Below are 19,985 nucleotides of genomic sequence, written 5' to 3'. Positions count from 1 at the left end.
TAACACAATGGCTGTATTTGTGAATGCTAAGTGAGGTTAAACCCAGTGTCAGAAACCTGTGGTCTGAGGAGTCCTAGCTGAACTTGGATGCCCAGAGTCAAAGGAAGATGTGGAAAAAGATAGCAATGACCAAGGCTCCTCACCTTTACAGGCTCTCTGGTCAGAAGGCAGACAACTCACGTGGGCGTCTACACACCAATCATTGGAGAGGATCCTAGTCAGATTCACTACCATTGTCTGCACAGGAGCTCCATGCTTTGTTTTTAACGTAGACGCACATGTTCACAATTCCAAAAAGATTGCATATGCTATGAAGGCACAAACAATTGCAAATAATGGAAGCCAGGTTTCTCACTCTTGGAGAAAGGATTTACACATATGGAAAGGACTATGGGATTAAACTCAGTGCTGTTGTATTGGAATGAGAGGTATCGGCGTGAATTTGCAGTTGTTAATATACAGAGATGGAGCTGCTAGGGAAATATCGGTGAACAAAGCCCAAGATACTCTTGCCCTCATGAATGGATAATTTTTGAAACTGGAGAATAAGAATATAATGGTACCCAGAGCTACTGGGGTACAAACCATTCTTTGGGAAATGATAAAAAATTATCAAATGACATAAAATATAACAACAAAGGGAGAAATGCAGTCTTAACCACTTTTAAATGAAATACACAGTGGCTTTGAGTTAAAGCAAGTTCAGAAAGAACAGTTTCATGCTGGCCACATGAAATATTTATGCATATTCCTGCATAAATATTGGCAGCCCCAGCAACAAAGATAGTAGTGGCTGATGAGCAGTCATTGCAGGCTTCATGGCATCTGGAAGACAAACTCATCTTTGAGATCTTGGGCAATAGCTCACTGAAGGTTCCCCAGGCATCAAAATCGTTAGGTTCCCCAGGCATCAAAATCGTTAGAGTCCCAGATCGGTGGAAGAAGCTGAATTAAAAAGATCAGATGCTATAGGGACAATGACAGGATCTGTTAGCACATAAGAGAAAATCCCTGGGGACACCCAGTAGCAATAGGGTGAAGAGAGTAGGGTTTATGGCTCTTGTAATAGCAGGTAGAAGGAACCACTACCTGTTCCTGTCGCTTAGGCACATTCACACGTGTATGCAAAAAAGCAATTAATGGAAACTGGCTTAAAACCAAACCCCTAGTACTGGGGAACACCATTACAAAATGTACTTTTGACCTATATATAGAATTTTAAAATGTCATCAGAAACTGATTTCTCCATTTCAAGTTGAGATGATTTTTCTCTTTTTTAAGTGAAATAATGCACAAAAGATATTTAGGAGTAAGAGAGACTAATAGTGCTCAATAAATTCTACTTGATTTCTTTGTTTGCCCTTAGTGCTACGAAAGTTAATTAGAAAATCAGTCTGCTATGCTGATTTTTTAATATTCATTTTTGCACTTTATCCTCACAATCATCCTTTGCCTGCATTTTGCAGATGAGTAAATAGGGACAGGACATCTAAATACCTTGTCCGGATATAAACAGCCAGCAAACACCAGAGCACAACTCAACCCAGATATAACCTGACAAAAGCCTCATGCTTTTATGCACTACCCAGTGCTGCATCCAAATCTAGACTAAAATAAACTGACAGTTTGGATTAAAAATATATTTAGACTGAGGATTTAATATGAATAAAATAAATTTTATACCAAGTTCTTAGATTATTTGTTCTATATTAATGGAGATGTGTTTATTTTTGACAATGTGACATAGTTCAATGGTAGTTAGGCATAGAATACTTCCTTATAATTTCATAAAATTATATTCTGACTCAATCCTATTGACTTCCATTTCTATTATCTTAAAACCCTGTTCTGTGGTTATAAAAAAAAAAAAAAGACAAGAAATAAACCTTGAAAGAACTGATTGAGCAAAGGCATAGAGACTTCTAGAGTGCTGTTTTCATAACTATATATATTTATATATATATATATAAATTAAAATGGCTGTATACCCTTAAGATTTTATATATATATATGTATATATATATAAATTAAAATGGCTGTATACCCTTAAGATTTTGTGCATTTGTTTCTACCAGTTATGCTTCAATTTAAAAAAAAAAGATGCCATATGATATCACTTAATTGCAGAATCTAAAATATGGGCTCAGATGATCCTGTCTATAAAGCAGGAACAGATCACAGACATGGAAAGCAGTTTTGTGGTTGCCAGAGGGGGAGAGGGGAGGGAGTGGAATGGATGGGGAGTTTGGGGTTGGTGGATACAAACTGTAACGTTTGGAATGGATGAGCAATGGGCTCCTACTGTACAGCAGAGGGAATTGTGTGTGATTGGGTCATTCTGCTGTACAACAGAAATTGAAGAAACATCATAAATCAACTATCATTTTTTTAAAAAAGATGCAGAAAAGAGAAAAGGAAAGGAGGAAGGAAGGTCAGAAAGACAGAAGGAAGGGAGGGAGGGGAAAAAAGTCAAGAACAGATAAAAAGAAAGGAAAAAAGAAAAAAAAAAAAAAAAAAAGAGGTTACCGTGATAGAGCATGGAGCACAGTTTTGGGAAGAAAAGCAGGTGTTCAGTTTGGGGCATATTGTTAAGTGGAGGTATGGAGTGGTAGGTGAATACATGAGTCTGAGATGTGGTTTAGAATGGAAACAAAAATTGGGGAACCATGGCTGTATAAATGACACCTAAAGTTATGACTTTAGATGTGATTCCTAGGGAGTGAGTGAAGGAACGTGCTCAATCCCGAAATATTCTGAAACTTGTGAAAATAAGACGTAAAGATTCACCCCAAGTGCCAAAAAAAGCGGGAAAGGAATGGGAAGGGACCGAAGAATATAATGTAAGCGAATGTCAGAGAGACAGACATACCATTTCCTCTCTCGAAGCAATGAATCTTTCAACTCTCTACAACAGTGAAATTCCCTGAAGGAGGAAAAGAATAATTTACTCTGTAAGGAGACAGTAACAAATCATTCGGATGCTGGGGGGATATTGGAAACCTTTGGAACATGATCCTGAAATCACTGTCAGTTACTATCAGTTAACCCTGAAAAACGATGAGGAAGGAGAGCTGGGTAAGTGACCTTGACAAATGCAAGGAACCAAAAACTCTTGAAAGCTTGATGTTGGCCTGTGGGAAATTCCTGTGATGTCAAATATCTTCTTTATATTTCAAATATTTGACGTATCAACCCAATCAAGTTACACAAGCTCCTTAGAGTCATGGACCACTTTTCTCTTATGTCCCCTAAAGAACTTAGCATCCTGCAGAACAACATTTGATGTTTAGGGGATATTTGTTGGGTTGAATTGTTTCTAAACATCTTTTCTATTTCTTATGTTATTATTCTAGTTTTTAAATTCTGGACGGATTTTTAGTATACTCACTCACCCTGCAAGTGTGAGGAGTCAGAACTTAAAATAACCATCAGAGGTTCTGTGGTCTGCAGAGTCTGACATTGATTCTAAACCCAGGCTCCCTGAGTCCAATTTCAGTAAATGTTTCATTGAAACTATAGTTATTCTTGAATACCATCCTCTCTTTATCTAGCTACCATAATCGTACTTGCTTTCCTTATCTATTTTCTTATTAAATATCAATCCATTAAAAGATTGTATGCTAGGATTTTTTGGCATTTCCTCAAGTATGTATTTCTTTCATTATTAAATTTGAAGCCGGAGTTCCCATGTAGCTCAGGCGGTTAAGTATTTGGTGGTGTCACTGCAGTGGCTCAGGTTGGACCCCTGGCCCGGGAATTCTGCATGTTGCAGGTGCAGCCAAAAAAATAAATAAATAAATTTTTTAAATTGAAGTTTGGAGTTCCTGTCCTGACTCAGCAGTGATGAACCCGACCAGTGTCCATGAGGACATGGGTTCGATCCCCACCCTCGCTCAGTGGGCTAAGGATCTGGCGTTGTTGTGAGCTGTGGTATAGGTTGCTGATGCAGCTTGGATCCCGTGTTGCTGTGGCTGTGACATAGGCTGGCAGCTACAGCTCTAATTTGACCCCTAGCCTGGGATCTTCCATATGCCCCAGGTCTGTCCATGAAAAGACAATTCATTAATTAATTAAAGTATATTTAACTAGAACTCTGTTCAGTTTCCCACACCCTGTTCAACATTAGTTACTGAGTAGTAACTTGATGAATGGATACATGAGCAAATAAGTAAATGAGTGAAAAAATAAGTGATTCACTACTGTAGGAATGTATTTTGTGAGACTGATATGACTTTTTTAAGAAGTCAAAGTGTTCATTACCAAGAAGGATGTATTGCTAGAAAAGTCCTTAGTGTATTTCCTGCTGCGATTATAAGAAAAAGAACAGGACCTGCTCTTTAACAAAAAGAAAGAATAGTTGCCAACTCCACCTCTTTGGTAAATATCACTACTTCCCTGTGAAACCTAATAAATTCAAGGAAGAGCCACATGCAAAGGAATCATGAAAGTTTAGTTGATGCCCAATTCCTCTCTCCTTAATGCAATGTTTATTATTTTCAGATGTTAAGTTGATGGAGTTCCCTGGAGGCCAAGTGGGTAAGGATTCGATAGTGTCGCTGCCGTGGCTCCAGTTCAGTCCCCAGCTCAGGAACATCCGTATGTTGTAAGCACAGCCAAATATTAATTAAGGATCCTTTAGGATTTTTTTGTTTTGGGTTTTTTTTTTTCCTTGTCTTTTTTAGGGACCACATCTGCAGCATATGGAAGTCCCCAGGCCAGGGGTCCAATTGGAGCTGCAGCCTCAGGTTTACACCACAGCCCCAGCAACGTGGGATCCGAGCCAAATCTGCAATCTACCTACACTAGAGCTCCCACTTGGTACTCCCTGCGCTGATGGGACGAAACGGGTTTCTCCAGCCACATCCTGCCCAGCTTGGATAGCAAGGCTATCACACACCACTTTCCATTTCCCCTCTGGGAAGGATCACATGGGCTGCATAAATCCGTTCCACACAGTATTTCCTTGAGGGAAGAGTGGCACCAAGGAAGTGTCTCTTACTGACTTCACTGTGAGCAAGTGTTTTTTGTTTTTTCTTTCCCCTCCAGCGATGTGCTGGCATTTCTCTCTAGGAGAATGAGACCTCTGTGCATTCTCTCTCACGCATGAGTGCCTGCTTGGGCATCAAATTACCTGAGTTTTTGCCTGACATTGGCAAGAGATGTCTAGACAATTCTCCTGCCTCCTCTGTTCCACAGCCCATACAGAGGTTTGTCTGTATCTTACTGGCTGTACTGGAAAGTGAAATTCTTCACGGAACTCTTGGACTCAAAATACCCACAGAAGAATCTTTGTTCTTGTATGAATGTCAAGTTCATTATTTTAAAGGGATAAAAAGGAGGACCATCTTATGCTGTCATGTTGCTGTGATTCTTTCCACATATCCTTCTTTATATACTCATAGTATCTTGCTTTAATAGGAAGCAGACTCACAGACAGAGAGAACAGATGTGTGGTTGCCAAGGGGGAGAGGGGAGGGAGAAGGGAAGGGTGGGATGGACTGGGAGTTTGGGTTGGTAGATGCAAACTCTTCCATTTAGAATGGATAAGCAATGAGGTCCTACTGCACAGCACAGAAAACTATACCCAATCTCTTGGGATAAAACGTGATGGAAAGAGAGTGTGAGAAAAAGAATTTATGTATACATATGACTGGGTTACTAAGCTGTACAGCAGAAATTGGCACAACATTGTAAATCGACTATAATTTTTCAAAAAAATAAGTTAAGGTCATCAAGAAGAATTTGGACAATATTTAACAGAAAGAAAAAGAGTTTCAAGAAATGACTTTTAATATAAAAGAGGGAATTTTAATAAAGGTAACCCTTGGCAATTATTTAATAATAATAATATCTGCTGTAGAGAATTATATGAACTAAAAGTAAGCGTGTAATTGAACTATAAATCCACCATTCTTTAGAGGTATCCATTGTGACTACTTTGCTGCACAACCTTGCAGAACCACAACTTGCTTTTTTCAGGGGTTCATTAAAGATTATCATCACCAAGAAGGAAATTTTTAAAAACTCTGCTTTAAACTAACTTCCTTACAACTGGTGATTCTCATCAGTGATATGAATTATTATGGACCAGAGTTTTACTTTTCTCCTTTGGTTAAGTCTCATAGTCTTGTCCTTCTAAGGGTTTTAAGAAAAATGGCGGCTATATTCCTGGGTTCTGACCCAGGAGTGGCTAACATAAGAATAAAGCCTATGGGAGTTCCCTGGTGGCTTAGTGGTTAAGGATCCAACATGGTCACTGCTGCGGCTTGAGTTCCATCCCTGGAAACTTTTGCATGCTGTGAGTGCAGCCAAATAATAATAATAAAAGAACAAAGCCTATGTTTGTAGGTAAAGGATGAGACATTTTTTTCATTGAGAAAACGGTCTATCTGATCAAAGAAATCTATTCCTTTAGAAAAGTTTCAAACTCTACAAAAAGCTGTATGTCTATACTTTAAAATTACAATAATGTTTCATAAAGTAAGCTATTTGCATATATCCATAGATGTCATAAATGCTTCATTTCTTCTCAGAGACAATAGTGTTGGCAGGCATATGCTTCATGGTGCTGCTGTAACAAGCTGCAGGTATGCTAAGGATTTGACTTAGAGGATTGATTCGGAGCTCTGCTTATAGGGCTGCCTTATCCAATAGCTCATGGTGAATATTACATAGTCAGAGGTCATGGTTGCCAATCTCCTGAGCTAGGAAGCAAAAATAAATATTCTTTGGTCACAGCAGTGCACCTTCATCTCACCAGCATGTATCTTTACATTATTCAGTAACCTTTTTACTGATCAGCATTACTGAGCAACAAGTCTGCAAGGAGCATCAGATGTGATGCCTACCATGAATCGAAAGTATACAGTTAACTCACTACTTGCCTTATAGGAATTCATTTTCTCATCAATAGGTTATCCAGTTGAAGGATGTAACACATGCCTAGAGATTTAGTTTCTAGACCAAGAAAAGTATATAATGGATATTACAAAATCTTAAACAAGACAGGTCAAAAGTGAAACTATAATGTTGGCTTCCAAAGTCTAGCTCAACCCATTTCACTTTAGTTCAGTTCAACCACACCTTATATAGCATCTGCTGCACCAGACATTGTGCTAGATGCAAGGGACAGAGCAATAAAAAAGATTAACATAGTGACTGCCTGCATAACCTCTCAGGGTGGTAAAGGATTTCTGAGTCAACAGGCAATTTGAAAAGTAGGATAAGTGCGTTGTGAAGGCAAGTGGGAGTTCTAAAGAATATTACTACTGAGCATTTGCCATTTTAGAAAATTCTAAGCACTTCGTATTGATCATCTCATTTTGCCCTCATCATAACACAATCAGTAGGATTTAGAGCAGTAAGGAGAGAAGGTAGAGATGGAGAAAGGAAAGTATTTGCAGAAAAGGTTGCATCACGTTTGAAGTGTAACAGATAAGAGAGAAAGCATGATGGTTTGCACATAAGCCAGTTTGGAGTACGGAGAAGCAACAGTCAGTCACGTTTGTGTTTCCGACTCTTTAATCAACAGAAATTGTTAAGAGGCCAGACCAAACATTCAGACAAGACTCTGCGACAGCAAAAGGGAGCAAAAACAAGTAACAGGTGCTGAAGATCCTGCAGATCCTATAGATAAAAATGTGATGTTGCATTTAACAAATTCTTTAGTCTTCATAATTGGTAACATGTGCTTAAAGCTTTTGTGTAACTCTTAGGAATAAATATGCTTAAAACTTTTTCAGCAGAGGAAAGCCTTTCCACTGAGATACATTTTTTTTTAACGCATTGGTGGGACTATGCACTTGCATCCTTGAAGAGACGAGATCTCTTCTGGCTGGCATCTATAGACCAAAGATGACAGGGGCAGATGCTTGTTTCAATGGCAATTAAATGTATATACCTAGCTAAGTCTGTTGGCAGAAATGTAAAAGAAGCTGCTATAGTGATAATTCACAAACACTTAGCCAGTTACTGGACCTAACCCAGTTCATAGATTTGTCCTCCCTGAGTGAGGAGGAGGTTATGTCCCCGGGGAAAATTTTCCCCGGGGACATAATTTCCCTGTTCCTTCTGTGGTCCCTATTTTCTCTGAGTTCTCTTTCCTTTTTGTTTTGATCTCAAATAGTGTTACAAGAGTTCAGAAGTTCCCATCGTGGTGCAACAGAAATGAATCCAACTAGGAACCATAAGGATGTGGGTTTGATCCCCAGCCTTGCTCAGTGGGTTAACGGTCCGGCATTGCTGTGGGCTGTGGTGTAGGTTGCAGATGCGGCTCAGATCTGGCATTGCTGTGGCTGTGGTGTAGGCCGGCAGCCATAGCTCCAATTAGACCCCTAGCCTGGGAACCTCCATATGCCGTGAGTGCGGCCCTAAAAAAAAAGAAAACCAACAAATGAGAGTTCATCAAATTCCTAGCATCTCTGATTATTCATTCGTAGGTAAGAATGGGGCCCTGAAATGCAGATCAGGAGCTTGGCGTATACAGGCATGACTGCTTGACAGATGGGCATTCTAATGGGGAAATTTTGCAAGAATCCAATTATAATTCGAAGGTTGCTACCTGCTAATTTATACAGACATAGTGATTTTTGCTGCTCAATTTATTCGGAAAGAAATGTTTAAAACCTCTGACAGCAGTGTTTAACCACCCTCCAGAATTCTGGGGGCTGACAAGAAAAAGGTAAATAAATGTACAGTGTTCATTTAGTCCCTGTGAACTTAATATGGTACCTCTCCTTCAGCAATGCTTGGTTTCTCTGAAGTCTAAATACCTCTTGGTTTAACCAGTCCAGGACTTCCCATTGTGGCCCAGCGGAAACGAATCCAACTAGGAACCATGAGGTTGTGGGTTCAATCCCTGGCCTCAGTCAGTGGGTTAAGGATCCAGGGTTGCCATGAGCTGTGGTGTAGGTCAAAGATGTGCGGAGATCTTGTGTTGCTGTGGCTTTGATGTAGGCCAGTGGCTATAACTCCAATTAGACTCCTAGCCTGGGAACCCCCATATGCCGCATATGTGGCCCTAAAAAGACAAAAACAAAAACAAAAAACAGTCCAGAATCTAAATCTTTAGCTTTTTTTTTTTTTTTTTGTCTTTTTAGGGGCGCTCCCACAGCATTTGGAGGTTCCCATGCTAGAGGTCAAATCGGAGCTACAGCTGCCAGCCTACCCCACAGCCACAGCAAGGCCAGATCCTAGCAGCATCTGCTACCTATACCACAGCTCACGGCAACACGGGATGCTTAATCCATTGAGCAAGGTCAGGGATCAAACTTGCGTCCTCATGGATGCTAGTCAGATTCATTTCCACTGAGCCACGATGGGAACTCCAACCTTTAGCTTTCTATTAGGAGGAGGAAAAGGATGGATGCTTAGAATGGAAGAGAGATTACTCTATGGTAGACTTTCAACCAATGCTCATTTTCTTATTCCTATCTATGCCTACAATTTCAGAAGTACTTGGTGTTATCATTTCCTGAGACTTCTTTGGGTCCTACATCATGAATCAGCTGCTTGTAAACCTCCCCACTACTAGTGTTCAACTTTTTCTTTTCTGCTAAATCATTTACCTCATAGCCAATAAAACTCCAGATTCCAAAATTTTGATTTTCTCTCCCTTTTCTCTCTTTACCCAGAAATTAGTGGGGTTTTGGGGAGCAGTGGCAATAATGACCTGTATTCAATCCACTGTGTTAACTCTCTACTACTTTTTATTGGGTGGACTCAATAAATCACCAATCACAAAAAGCATAGTCTACACAAATATTAGGTATGTTATTTACACATCTACTTTGGAAAAATTTGAACCACAATACATTTGTCTTTAATTCTAGATATTAGAAATAAGGAAATTATAGTCTAAAGAATGCAAAATATAATAACACATAGGCAAAAGTCCTTATCAGCTGATTAAAAATAAATATGATCACCAATAAAATATGTAAGGAGGCCTGGCTTTATGCTTTAATTACAAACATAGAGAATGAAAAGTTACCATCTTCCACATATTATATTAATGAGAATTTAAAGTTTAATAGTAGCCATCATCATCAAAAAGTCTACAAGCAATAAATTCTAGAGAGGGTGCAGAATATACTCTCGGTGGGAATGTGAGTTGGTACAACCACTATGGAGAACAGTGTGGAGGCTCCTCAAAAAACTAAATATAGGGCTACCATGTGGTCAAGCAGTTCCACTCCTGGTCATGTATTCAGAGAAGCCCATGGTTTGGGGAGACTGCACCCCAGTCTTCATTGCAGCACCGCTTGCAGTGGCCAAGACAAGGGGGCAACCTGGGTATCCATTGACAGAGGAATGGATAAAGAAGATGTGGTGCATATATACAATGGAATATCACTCAGCCATAAGGGAGAATGGAGTTATGCCATTTGCAGCAATATGGATGGACCTAGAGATGGTCGTGCTGAGTGGGGCGGATCAGGCAGAGAAAGACAAATATCATGTGATATCACATTTGCAGAATCTAAAAAGAAAAAATACAAATGAACTTGTTTGCAGCAGTAGTAGACTCATGGACTTTGGGAACTGACTTATGGTTGCCAGGGGGTGTAGGTTGAGAGGGAGGGATAGAATGGGGGTTTGAGACCGGCATTTGCACACTGTTGTGCACAGAGTGGATGGTCGGTAGGGACCTGCTGTGCAGCACGGGGAACTCTGCCCAGTGTTCTCTGACAACCTACATGGAAAAAGAATCTGAAAAAGAATGGGGAAAAAAAGGGAATAAAATCTTAGTCACTTAAACAGCTAACAGGAGTGAATAAATAAATTATGCTACATGTATTAAATTCATTTCTATGCAGATATAAAAGTTACATTCAGAAGACTACTTAATAATGAAAAAATATTCCTAAGATAATGTTAAATTTAAAATCAGACACTGATATCCCAAAATTATAAAATGAAAAATATTTTTAAACTGAAGGTTATGCAAGAATTAAATAAATAAAATGATCATGTTTGGCTAGTAAAAAAAAAAAGAGCCAGGGTAGATGAATAGATGAAGAAAACAATCACTCTTTCTTATGTACACATGAACGCAAATTTGAGGAGGACAATTCAATTATTTTTAAAAGACACGTATTCTTATTTTAATTTTTTGTATTACTCAATGAATTTATTACATCTTTTTTTAATTTTTTAAATTAAAGTACAGTTTATTTATAATGTTGTGCCAATTTCTGCTGCACGGCAAAGTGATCCAATTACGCATATACATATACATTCCTTTTCCTACACTATCCTCCATCATGGTCTATCCGTGCTGTACAGGAGGACTTCATTGCTTATCCATTCTAAATGTGATAGTTTAAAAGGCATGTATTCTTTAATCAGCAATTTCACTTCTGGGAAACTGTTTAACAGATATATTTACACTATGTGTGTGAAAATGTCTGAACAAAATGACCACAAGTATTGTGTGGAATAATTTAAAAATTAAAAAAAAAGGTTGAAGACCACCAACATGCTTAAATCTACCTCAAGAAGGAACTGCTTAAAGACATTATGGTATGTCTACAGCAGGACACCCTTTTTTTGTCAAGGTCAAGACAATAAAAATTATCAGCATTTGTGGGCCACAAAGATCTCTGTCACATATTCTTCATTGTTTTTCTTTAATAGAATGTGAGCATAGGCCTCTGGTTTGGAAAATGGGATACTATGGCCAATAAAAATCATTCATGTGCAAAGATGGAAAATTCATGAGAAATATTGTTCTGTGAAATGACCAAAAAAAAAAAAATCTTTTCTTTTTTCAATATTTCTTTAAATTAAAGTATAGTTGATTGGCAAAGTTTCTTCAAGTTCTACTGTATAGCAAAGTGACCCAATCACACACATTTCCCTGAGCTGTACAGTAGGGCCCCATTGCTCATCTCCTGGCTGCAAACTGCTATATTTAGAAAAGATGGGCAAAACTTCTTTATCTAAAGACCTTCTTTCTTATTATACTGGAAGAAAATGGTATCCATCAGGCACATGTACCATATATTTACCCGTCTTCCCTCCTGTTCAAATGGAAAAACTGTCTTTGCCCCACTTAAGGCCACCCTCAAGACCCATGCTCTGGATTCCAATTCCTTTTGCTCACATGAAAATCTTCTTTTTTTTTTTTTTTTTTTTTTTGCATTTTTTCCTTCATAGGAGAATTTCAAATTGTTATGTTTAGTTTTTTCACTCCACTGTCCCATATTCCCCTCAATCCCCTCCATTCCAGCGTTCATCTCCTCTCTGCCTCTAAAATCATTCTCATTAAGGTAAGGAATACCTGAAAGACCAGTAAAAACAGCACCAGCATCAATTAGCCAAAGAAAAAGAACAACAGGGTCAGATTAGGTGGACCTGCATGTTACCTGAGCCCTGGAATTTTTCTAAATGCTCTTAGACTTTGGGGGTCACCTCATTTCTGGGTTTGTACAGTGACAATAAGAAACACACCTACCTTGCTGGACTGTTTCAAGGATTATAATTAGCCTGTGCAAAGAGTCTGGCAGCTATCAGGTGCCAGAGGATGTCAGAAAGGCCCCTAAATGCTTACTGGAAAGACTCATATGAGTGCCTGAAGCCCAGTAAGCTGAGGCACATTGATAAAACACAGTCAGCAAAGGACGAAGTTCTGAGAGGGAAAAAAAAAAAAGAAGGCCTGTCGTATTTTCTGGGAGGCCCTTCAGTTCCAACCTTATCTTTGGAAAGCAGCTTGCTCAAGACCATGCCTGGTTAACACGACTTCCCTTTCATTTAAGCTTCATCCTCTCTTAGGCCCAACGGCCAGAACAGTAATCAGGCAGAACCTCTGGAACACATGCAAGTTTCCGTCCCCGCCCTACTTCACCATCACCTGCTTCTCTTTGTTCTTTATTTTAATTTTGTACAGTGGGATATTTTTTTTAATTTTTATTATAGTTGATTTACAATATTTTGTCAATTCCTGCTGTACAGCAAAGTGACCCAGTTGTGTGTGTGTGTGTGTATAAAATGTACATAAATATACACATTCTTTTTTTCACATTATCCTCCATCAAGTTCCATCACAAGTGATCAGATATAGTGCCTGGGGCTATACAGCAGAATCTCATTGTTTATCGCTTCCAAAGGCAACAGTTTGCATCTATTAACCCCAAACTCCCAGTCCCTCCCAGCCCCTCCCCTTCCCTCTTGGCAACCGCAAGTCTGTTCTCCAAGTCCATGATTTTGTTTCTTGTCTGTGGATAGGGTCACTTGTACCATATATTAGATTCCAGATATAAGCGAATCATATAGTATTTGTCTTTCTCCTTCTACTGTATTTTATTATGAGTGGATTTAGGGAAACAGGTTTGGGCCCAAATCCTTTCTTGGCAAGACCTTCTTGGTAAACACATTAAAACTCTTCTCCACCGTAACCAGATGACCAAGGTTAATATTGTCCAGGATAAAACATATCCATAATCTGATCTGATAGGATAAGAAGGGCACTTCCCCGCTGGAGTATTTAGCCCTAGAAGCCATAACCCCTGTCTAATCATGAGAAAACATCAGGCAAACCTGAAGCGAGGAACATTCTACGAAATATCTGAACAGTACTCTTCAAAAATATACAGGAATATAGACTTGTGGCTGCCTGATGGGGAGGGATCGGGAGCTTGGGGTTATCAGACACAACTTAGAATAGATTTACAAGGAGATCCTGCTGAGTAGCATTGAGAACTATGTCTAGATACTCATGTTGAAGCAGAACAAAGGGTGGGGGAAAAAAATGTAATGTATACATGTAAGGATAACTTGATCCCCTTGCTGTACAGTGGGAAAATAAAATAAATTAATTAATTTAAAAAAATATATATATATACAGGAGTCTAAGAAGTCTAAGAAAAAAAATAAATCTAAAAAGGCTAAACGGCATAAGGGACCATGGATTTAACCCTGAAGCAGAAAAACTCTGTGAAAAAGTCTGGAGATTAATAATATTGTACCAGAGTAAATTTTGTGGTTTGGATTATTGTACTGTGATTATGTTTGATGTCAACATTAAAAGAAACTGAATGAAAGGTAATAAAGAACCCTCTTCTGTCTTTGCAATAGAGATAAACCTAAAATTTCTATTCTAAATCTAACATTATTCAAAACAGAAAATTTAAAAATCTCTCCTGATTCCTAACATTCATAAGCTATAACAATTTCATTTATTATTTAAATAGAATGCCTTCATTTTTACAACTAATTGTACTTATATTAAGGTTTCAAATTTTTCCCCAAACTACCCCCCCAAATTTGTCACTTTTTTAGCTCTTTAATAACCTAGATTTCTCATCTGTTTATGATTTATAAAATACCTACATACGTTCCCTCTCGCTTAGTTTTTACAACTTCTTGATATGGAAGAGAATCCCCACGGCCACGTTAAAGATGAAAAGAATGGTGACAAAGGCAGTTTAAGAGATTCACTTTATGGTACATGAGTTAGAGAGAGAGTTTTGTCAAGAATTTGGATTGGTACAATTTAACAACATTTTGAAAAGTATGTCATGAGCGAGGGATCTGAATAGACACTTCTTCAAGTAAGACACACAAATGGTCAAAGCACATGAAAAGATATGCAACATCATTCATAATCAGGGAAATGTAAATCAAAACCACAAGAGCATACCAATTCACGCCCACCAGAATGAACCACTAGGTCAATAAGTCAGATAACAGCAAGTGTTGATGAGAACGAGGAGAAAGAAATCAGAATCTACATACACTTCTGGGAACATAAAATGGAACAGCCACTTGGAAAACAGCCTGGCAGTTCCTCAAATGATTAGTCATAGAGCTACTATATGACCTAGAAATTCCATTCCTCCTTCATACATACCTAAAAGAAATAAAGTCACATATCTACAACAGAGACTTGTACATGAATGTTCATAGCAGTATTACTCATAATAACCAAAAATAGGTCAAAACATTTTGAAAGTATAAGTAGCAAGGAGTGGGTTCCCATCATGGCTTGACAGTAACAAATCCAACTAGTATGCGGGTTCAGCCTGTCTCAGTGAGTTAAGGATCTGGCACTGCTATTGAGCTGTGGTATAAGGTCGCAGACATGTCTCAGATCCCAAGTTGCTGTGGCTGTGGCTCCAATTCAGCCCCTAGCCTGGAAACTTCCATATGCCACAGGCGCTCCCTAAAAAAAGCAAAAAAAAAAAAAAAAAGAAAGAAAGAGAGAAAGGAAAAGAAAAAGGGGATGCTTTTACAGAAGGTCAACTATGGCTCAACACATAGGAGCAGTTGAATTTGCAGTCTTCGCAGCTGATCATTGGTCAATGAGATTTGCCCATTTAATATGCAGGGGTAAATGCATGTTAGTGATCCCCACTCTTTCCAGAGTAAAAACTACTTGTAAAAGAATGTATAATTATATTTTAAATATATAATATATACTATAAATGTACAATAGTCCCCAACAGAAGAGAGATATAGTTTCCATATCTTTTGATGCAAAAAGTACATAGGGTATATTCTTTCCTCAGTCTACAAAGTTTGACATTCAGAGAAATTTTTAGGCTTCTGCGATAAAGCCACTACCTCTCAGGGACAAAGTTTGGGAACATCTGTTGAATAACTATATGCAAACAAAAAATATTCTCTGTTATCTAGATGTATCCTCATCAGGAAAAAGAATGTTTCAAGTAAGAAAGTTGACATCGATATTAATTTGATAGCACCTTCCAAGCTGAGGTAAAATAAAATATAATAGAAGACAGAGCTAAAATTTAAAATGTTTTCCTTTGATGTCTAAGAAGTTTCTTTGACATTTTCAGTACCTTGAGATCAGTGTGAGATTAGATTTCTATCTAAATTACTTTGCATAGAAAACAAAATGGGGAGTTTCCATCGTGGGGCAGTGGTTAACAAATCCGACTAGGAACCATGAGGTTGCAGGTTCGGTCCCTGCCCTTGCTCAGTGGGTTAACGATCCGGCGTTGCCATGAGCTGTGGTGTAGGTTGCAGACACGGCTCAGATCCCGCGTTGCTGTGGCTCTGGCGTAGGCCAGTGGCTGCGGCTCTGATTCGACCCCTAGTCTGGGAACCTCCATGTGCCGCGGGAGCGGCCCAAAGAAATAGCAAAAAGACAAAAAAAAAAAAAAAAAAAGAAAGAAAGAAAACAAAATGGTATGGCTGAAAGAAGTTAAATTTAAGAAATTGAATAGACCTACATTTGGCCTGGCTCTGCCTTCCACCTGCTGTGCAAACTTGGGCAAGTTTCTTAAGCTCTCTGAGCCTAAAGTTTATTATCCATCAATAGAGTTCTCTTCCAAGTTAGCAAAGTTAGTTTTACTGTCTTTGCTAAGGATCATGCCACAGGTCTTCTAGCTCTTTTCATGCAAAGTTGATCCTATGGGGTTGGAAGGTGTTGAATCTCCTTTTCTAAGGAGCACAGGGTTTCCTAGGAAGATCCTGACTAATATTCTTCAACTTATTTCTGGGATGCAGAGCTAAGGAGATTTATTGCTATGAACTAAAATGTCCCTACAAGTTATCAAGAACAAGAAATAAGGAGACTCCAGAGGTAAAATTACATTGAAACAAAGGGGAAGTAAGACCAAAGTTAAAGCAGACATTTTTAACCAGAGTTCTGTAACAACACGATTATTTTTTTTCCACTGTACAGCATGGGGACCCAGTTACACATACATGTATACATACTTTTCTCTCCCATTATCATGCTCCATCATAAGTAACTAGACATAGCTCTCAGTGCTACACAGCAGGATCTCATTGTTAATCCATTCCAAAAGCAATAGTTTGCCTCTATTAACCCCAAGCTCCCAATCCATCCCACTCTCTCCCCCTCCACCCGGGCAGCCACAAGTCTATTCTCCAAGTCCATGATTTTCTTTTCTGTGCAAAGGTTCATTTGTGCTGTATATTAGATACCAGATACCAGATATAAGTGATATCATATGGTATTTGTCTTTCTCTTTCTGACTTACTTCACTCAGGATGAGAGTCTCTAGTTGCATCCATGTTGCTGCAAATGGCATTATTTCATTCTTTTTTATGGCTGAGTAGTATTCCACTGTGTATATATACCACACCTTCCTAATCTAATCATCTGTTGATGGACATTTGAGCTGTTTCCATGTCTTGGCTATTGTGAATAGAGCTGCAATGAACATGCGGGTACATGTGTCTTTTTTAAGGAAAGTTTTGTCCGGATATATGCCCAAGAGTGGGGTTGCTGGGTCATATGGTAGTTCTATGTATCGTTTTCTAAGGTACCTCCATACTGTTCTCCACAGTGGTTGTACCAGCTTACATTCCCACTTCCCTTTTCTCCACACCCCCTCCAGCACTTGTTATTTGTGGACTTATTAATGATGGCCATTCTGACTGGTGTGAGGTGGTCAGGGTTCCATAACAGAATTCTGGTGCTCCATATATTTGAATTAGAAAAACATGTATGTGATTGAAATTCATATCATAGGATATTTGTCTTTTTCTAGCATACTTAATATGATAACTTAATTCACTGAAATGATATTTATCAATTATCACTGTGCGCTGGGCACGGTAACAAATGATGTGCAAAAGAGATGCAGGCTTGGTCTTCAGGAAGCCAACAGCCAGCCAGGAAACAGCCATTTTTATTTATTTATTTATTTATTTATTTATTTATTGTCTTTCTGTCTTTTCTAGGGCTGCACCCAGGCCTATGGAGGTTCCCAGGCTAGGGGTCGAATCAGAGCTATAGCTGCCGGCCTACACCACAGCCATAGCAATGCCAGATCCTTAACCCACTGAGCAAGGCCAGGGATCGAACCCACAACCTCATGGTTCCTAGCTGGATTTGCTTCCACTGCACCATGATGGGAACCCCAACAGCCATTTTTTTAAATGCCATATAAACAGCACACCACGCTGACATAGCACACACACCCAACTATGAGAAGTACCATGAAAAAAAGATCATGATCCAAGGAGAAATTATTGTGAGAAGCCGGGTTAAAATGGGAGGTCAAGGAAGGAGCATTTGGAGAACAACAAACAAAGTGTGGGGGATACAGGGTGAGAATGTGTACAAAAAGTGTTCCATTTAGAGAAGAGATTGAGTGAGGAGCCGAAAGAAAGAAACAATGATTTTTCCAGGTCACACGATTCCTCTCATTTCAATACCAAGGTCCATATTCAGAAGAAGGGCCACTAATCTGAACTTCTCAAAGTCTAATAGTCCAATATGTCTAATATATTTTCTCATTCTAGGAAATAGTTTTAAACCACATGGATTTATGACAGTGTTTAGATCTCCTTGCTCCGTAAAATTTGTTACTTGGTTTTTTACAATCTTGTGTAGAGTTTATCAGCGTAAATACTTTTATGATCTGCTGGAGACCCTTTGGACTGCTGCAAAAGCAGGAATTAAAGCATGAAATGTACATGAGTGACCCCAAAGTTAAGCATCTGAATCTATTCTTGTTGTGCCGTCTTGTAAGGAACTGTGGAAATGGCCACTTTCAAAATCTGCAGATTCAGAGATCCTTTGGTCCTAATAGCTCATGTTCTATTGTGGAAAAACATAACAAAAAGGCAAAAAACTTCCTGCTCTCTTTTATAAACATTTGTTATGATGAGGAGTTTGCCCTAGCAGTCATTTGCACATTCTCCATTCTTTATATTCTGAATGAAAATCATTTGGAATTCGTGAAAATAATTGTATTTAAATGCTAACTATAAGTTCTCAAAGGAGTTCCCGTCGTGGCTCAATGGAAACGAATCCGACTAGGAACCATGAAGTTGTGGGTTCAATCCATGGCCTCAATCAGTGGGTTAAGGATCTGGCATTGCCATGAGCTGTGGTGTAGTTCGAAGACACGGGCAGATCCTGCGTTGCTGTGGCTGTGGTGTAGGCCGGCAGCTATAGCTCCGATTAGACCCCTAGCCTGGGAACCTCCATATGCCGTGGCTGCGGCCCTAAAAAACAAACAAACAAACAAAACAAAATATATATATATATAAATTCTCAAAGACAGATCTATTCTGCTATGAGAACAATTCCAGGATGGAGACAGAACCATCATGGTGGTTTTGATTAGCTCAGCGTCTTATTTACACGTGACTATTCGTCAAGAGAGTGAATTAATTATGTCCCTAAGTCCACTCTCTTCTTTAATACAACTAAAAATATATCCCAGCAAATTTGTGTACTCATATATTTGCATTTGTGTAAAGCTGAATAAGAACTCAAGAAAAGCATCATCCTAAATATGCAACATTGCTTCTCGGAGTGCTACACATTCCTTCGTGCCTATGAACTAATGCTCATAGGCATTAGTTCATAGGCACTAATGCTAATGCTCTATAGCATCCTCAGTATTAAATGAAAAGCCCTTTACGACCCATCCAAGCTACCATTACAGCTTTATTCCAGCCCCCAGCCCCTCCCCATCTCTCCTATATTCCAGCTTAACTAACTTAACTCAAATGGGTCATGTTCTTCCAAGCCCCATGCTATTCCCTCTTTCTGTTTTATCAATAAACTTATTTAATTTTTTAATACCTCCATCAATATCATATCACGTGCTCAATAAAATAAACTGCTGCCTTATTTATCTTCCCCAGTACTTTTATAAACACTGTTAATATTACTTGTTTTTATATAATCATTTGCTTATCGTTCTGTCTTCCGACTAGATTCTTAATCTCATCAAGGAAGTTGAGAGACCTATTCTATGTTTTGTTTAGTTTTTTTGTCTCCTCTAGAGCCTAACTCAGTACCTGTCATATAATAAACACCAAGTTTCTGCTGAATTAAGTTCAATAAGATTCTAGGCACTTTTGTTCAGCAGATCATTTCCATCAGTTAGCTTCTTCCAACCTACATTGTATGTTCTTCAAACCAGCATTGGAACAAATCAATTACAGAGTATATTTCTCCCCAGAGGATAGGGTGTTTTCACCAGGCTTGCTCTTTTTTTTTTTTCTTGCAATGTCACTGGCGTGCCTTG

General features: G+C 38.8%; 1 protein-coding gene across 3 annotated transcripts in view; it reads right to left on the bottom strand.

Moving 5' to 3' along the window:
* Nucleotides 1-19,985, bottom strand: part of C7H6orf141 (chromosome 7 C6orf141 homolog) — an 85,156-nt gene that overhangs the window by 5,408 nt on the left and 59,763 nt on the right. The gene's annotated exons all lie outside the window — the stretch shown is intronic.

This window comes from Sus scrofa, chromosome 7, assembly GCF_054392235.1.
Source record: "Sus scrofa isolate SSC_HxYL_T2T_F1_AM1 chromosome 7, Sscrofa_HxYL_maternal_Yorkshire_Landrace_v2.0, whole genome shotgun sequence".
NCBI lineage: Eukaryota > Metazoa > Chordata > Mammalia > Artiodactyla > Suidae > Sus > Sus scrofa.
The sequence above is the reverse complement of the archived record's forward strand: the minus strand, read 5'-3'. Positions and strand labels throughout refer to the sequence as shown.